The sequence below is a fragment of the Cucumis melo genome, chromosome 8 (assembly GCF_025177605.1).
Source record: "Cucumis melo cultivar AY chromosome 8, USDA_Cmelo_AY_1.0, whole genome shotgun sequence".
In the NCBI taxonomy this organism is placed as follows: domain Eukaryota; kingdom Viridiplantae; phylum Streptophyta; class Magnoliopsida; order Cucurbitales; family Cucurbitaceae; genus Cucumis; species Cucumis melo.
In genome coordinates, this window is record NC_066864.1 from 19,165,672 (window position 1) to 19,170,712 (window position 5,041).

Below are 5,041 nucleotides of genomic sequence, written 5' to 3' on the forward strand. Positions count from 1 at the left end.
CAAGTTGGAGATCAAGTATTTTTGAAGTTATCTCCATGGAGAGGTGTTATTCATTTTAGAAGGAAAGGTAAGTTAAGTCCTATGTATATTGGGCCTTATCAGATAACAAAACGAGCGGGACCAGCAACTTATAGACTTGAGTTGCCAACAGAACTTGCTTGAATACATGATGTTTTTCATGTATCCATGTTCACACTTTCTTCTAGTCAAGGCAGATATAATGAACCAAAAGAAAGTGTGGACACACCGAAAAGTTCATGACCTTTATTTCTAATCAAAACCATTAGAAGTGATAAGATGAAAATTGATTGATAAATGAAAGTTCATGTACTTGACAAAAGTGGGCTATCCTTCAACTCCCAATAGTTGTCTTAGACCCTTTGTAACTATTTGCTTCAACTCGTCTTTGAAAAAGCAAGTGAAAGGAAAGGTTAGTTGCGATTTGCAAGAATAAAACAATAATAATAAGAAAACAAAAACAAAAAATTCAATTTGTTGAATTAAATCATGGTAGCAAGAAACTTTTTGTTTGTATGTTTTTTTTTTTTTTTTTTTTTTTTATAATAATGAAAACCAAAAAGAGCTCTCCTAACGTTGATGACTTTGCAAGCTCCTTGTTTCGAAACAAAAACAAACTTATTATTAATCAAACTTAAGTCTCAGCAAATTAGATGCTCCCGCCAAAGAAACAATTAGAGATTTTTTATTATTTTTTTGTTATAGGAAATTTGAGATTAAATTCGAGAATTAATCTCCTAAAATGTTCAATCCATCCTCAGCTTTCTGAAAACCTATGCACGATAAAGTTGGTTCCTGCAAGATAAATTATTTTGCATTATACAAATGCCATAATTCTAACATACAAATCTCAAAGAAGATAGGATGCATGAATGAAAATATTTGGCATGATGTGCAAGCAAAATTATAGCAGCCTACTATGTAGTCAAATGGAAGATATTTTTTTGGGAGTCGCCACCATGGATGCAATGTTGAAGATAATCTCTCCAACATTGTCATATTAAATCATCGATTGACCAAAAAACTTAAGCCTAATGGATGAATGTAAATTCAATATTATGTCATCAATTCATCAAAGAAACGAAACATTCACTTGAAGAAAAGAAAATGCCATTAGAGGCTATAGAAGTGTAGTGCAAAAGTGTACCTTAGAACAGAAGCCATCACAAAGGTAATAGCAGGAACTTAGTTTTACATTGCAGAAGGAAAAGTTAGGAATGCATAGTTTAGCCCCAAGAGATAGAATCCTTGATTGGCAATAATCCTAGACAAGTTTCATACATTTTAAAGATCGAAAGGCAAACAAAAATGAAAAGAAATGGAAAGCTCTTTTTTATCTCTTACCACAATAAAGCTAGAAGACAGAACTGAAATAGCAATGAGAAAGTAAGAGGTGGTCTTTCATTCCTGAGAAAATACCAATAAAACCATATTTTAGCACAGATGAAAGGATAAACGATCACATTACAAAACTTTATACAACAAATGTACAAACTTACTTCTCTAGAAAATGAGCAAAAGGACACAGTAGAGCTAAAGCGATCGCGTTTCGGTACACCGGATAAACAACTTTACAAACACCAATGTTTAAAGAAACTCTTGACACAATGTGAAATCCTGCATAACATAACTGCAAAACAACGAATCCAAGAAGAAGCTTTATTTTCTCGGAAACAAGATTTCCCTTTGCCATATCTGCTTGTTTTTTTGTCACTCTCTTTTGCCTTTAACTATCATAATAAACTAAACAAAAGTACTCCATATATTTATACTATTTGATACTTGTAGGCAAAATAAAAGGGCCTATCACAATCATGAAACTACTCATTATTGGCAATATCCATAGGCATAAAAAATATTAATCTTTTGCATGAATTTTAAGTATAAACTGTGATTAAAACATCCCAAAAAAATAAAAAAGGGTATAAATGTTGACTTCTGAAATGGATTTTGTTGAGGAGACAGTAAAGGGAGATTTAGAATGAAGAGTTTTACAAATTTGGTTGGGAATTAAAATAGTTCTTCCTTACTCATTTCATTTACAATACTGAAGATAATCCCTATAACACTGTCACTGTTCCATGAAATCACATGCTGGTACACACAATTATAACAAACAGATACACCATACACAATGATTTCAACTTTCACAAGTAACATAAACCATAGCTCGATGGAAAAAATAGTTTTAACCAAAATAAACTAGCACATAATTGGTAAATTCATTCAAGACTTAAGAGCCCTGCCACCCTTAGTAGTTGTTCGCAGTTCAAATCCAATATCTTGTACAAGTACAGAATGTTTAGATAAACTTTGAGGGAGGGGGGTTAACTCAGAACCATTCGAATTCTCAGAAAATAAAATTAAAATACTCATAAAGTAATGAATCTGTGTTAACTCAATATAACTCCTTTAGCATCAGCGTTTTCCTTAAGCAGCCTAACTTAATCAATTTAAAGGAATGGTAGAATAGTGATCAAACAACTCAAATTTATTGTGTATTTCACCAAAGGACTCAAAATAGCAATCATATAACTCAGATTTCAGCAAAAAATGCAAATGGGAGAAGCGAGAGTGAAGGAGACGAACCAAAAATAAAAAGCACGAATGGAATAAAGCATCGGATGGCGGAAGATCTTGTACCAGACGGTGGGTTCAATGGCGAAGGTTTGTTGTGGCGTCAACGACGACAGTTGTTGGAGTGGAATCGACGAGTGGCTGGAGTCGGCTGGAGTGGAATCGACGACGGCGGGTGGCTGGAGTCAGATGGTGTGGAATCGATGACAGTGGACTTTGCGTTTTTGGGTAGAGAGAAGGAGAAAAAGCCTTTGCGTTCTTCGGTAGAGAGAGAATGTATTTTAAGAGAAAATAATCCTTTATAATTTAATTTTAATCGTGTGAGGGAGGGAATTCAAAAATTTTGAAATTAGGGGTTTTTGATTTGGAACTTTTTTTAACAACACAAAAAATATGTCGTTAATTAACGACGTGAAAATTATGTCAAGAAAAATTGTGTATTTTTTATTTTTAACGACACATTTTACTTCAATCCCGTCCTTTTCTATTTTTACTGACACAATGTTTTAACTAGTAATATCGTTAAAACTCAAATTTTTACTGTGCCACCTACTGACGCAAGGGCTATGCCACCATTTTTGGGTGAAGTGAGCCAAATGCCTAATAATTCATCACGTCAAATTTTCCAATAAACCCCCCTCTTATCACGTTAACTGTCTTCACCGCATAAGGCCTTGCTGCATAAAGAGTAGATCGCAGAGTCTCACAACTACTACCTCCTTATGAAAAAAATTGTGTGTACTTAGCATTCATTTGCTCTTTATTTTCTCAAGTTGCATCTTCGACGCCATGGTTGCTCCCCAAAATCTTTACAATGGGAATCACCTTTGTTCCCAATACTTATTCTTTTCCGTCCAACACACACAAAGGCTTTTCCTCGTAGGCCAAATTTTGTTGCACTTCGAGTAGTTATTCTTGGAGGACATGCGACGGATCCGCTACGTATTTTCTCAACATGAAAACATGGAAGACATTACGAATCCTAGACAACTCCGCGAACAATTCTAGTTTATAAGCTATCGATCCCACGCATGCTAGAATCTCATAAGGTCCTATCTACCTTGGAATTAGATTGTCCTTCCTTCCAAACCTAATCACTCCCTTCCATGGTGATAGTTTTAGAATAATCTTGTCTCCAATTTTAAATTCCAGTGCTCTACTATGATTGTCCATGTAGCTCTTTTGTCTATTGTTAGAAAATTTGAAATTATCATTGATTACTTTTATGCTTCTGTCGTCATCTGGACCAGCTTTGATCCATAAAATTTTCTCTCGTTGACTTCTTTCCAGCATACTAGATTTCTGCATTACCTCCTATATAACTCTTCAAAAAGGCCCATTCCAATGCTAGAATGGTAGTATTGTTGTAAGCAAACTCAATTAAAGACAAATGGTCATCCCAACTCCCCTTGAATTGTAGAAAGCAATCTCCCTGCATGTCTTTCAATATTTGAATGGACCTTTCAAATTAACCATCCGTGTGGGGGTGTAACACAGTACTGAAACGTAACTTAGTCCCCAATGCATCTTGCAACTTTGGCTAAAACTTGGAGGTGAAACATGAATCTTAGTTTGAAACTATAGACAGACATTCTATATTGGCTTATAATTTTGTCAACACATAACTTAGCCAATCTTTCTATTGGGAAGGTATGTTTGATAGGGACAAAAAGTGCTCTCTTGGTGAATCTGTTAACAATTACCCAAATTCCATCAAAACCACCTAAGGTTTTGGGTAATCAAAATAAAAATTCCACAGTAATATGGTCTAATTTCCACTTGGGACTTGGCAAGGGACACAATAATCCACCAACCTTCTAGCGTTGTGGTTTGACTTGTTGACAAATCAAATGCTTGGCCATAAACATGACTATCTCCCTTGCATACTTGGCCATCAATAGTGGACCTTTAAAGTCTTGTACATCTTAGTACTGTCGAGGTACATCGCATAAGCTGAGTTGTGTGCTTCCTCCAAAAGACTTTCCTTCAATGCTTGATTGTTTGAAATGCATAATTTGCTATCCCTTAACAATGAGCCATCATTTCTAAACATGAAGTCTGATCGTTTCTCGCATCTTACTTTTGCAGCCAGTCTTCTTCATGCAGAATCTTCAGGTTGTTTCCTAACAATTTCTTCCTCAAAGGTGGGCTTAACCTGAAATAGAGTTACTAAATTTCCAACTAATCCAGAAGTCAAGATCCCCTTATAGTCTCTCGACTTTTATAGTAAGGTTATTCTTCCTCCACTTCTTGTGCTGAATCTCTTTCTACTCAACGTGTCAGCTACAACATTAGTCTTCCCAGGATGATACGCAATAGTGCAATCAATATCCTTAATAAGTTCCATCCTACGCCTTTGCCTCAAATTTAACTCCTTTTGGTCAAACATGTATTTGAGGCTCTTATGGTTAGTGAAGATGTTGCACCTTCTCCCAAAGGATAATGT

The 5,041-nt window shown here is 35.3% G+C and overlaps 1 long non-coding RNA gene across 1 annotated transcript; it reads right to left on the reverse strand.

The window, feature by feature from the left end:
* Nucleotides 1-617: 617 nt before the first annotated feature.
* LOC103486148 (uncharacterized) lies at nucleotides 618-2,863 on the reverse strand. The gene is made up of 5 exons (XR_007822998.1): nucleotides 2,608-2,863; nucleotides 1,518-1,648; nucleotides 1,363-1,425; nucleotides 1,166-1,282; nucleotides 618-813 (listed from the first exon to the last, which is right to left on the reverse strand). It is a non-coding gene; the product is annotated as an uncharacterized LOC103486148 (long non-coding RNA).
* Between the last annotated feature and the right edge of the window lie 2,178 nt (nucleotides 2,864-5,041).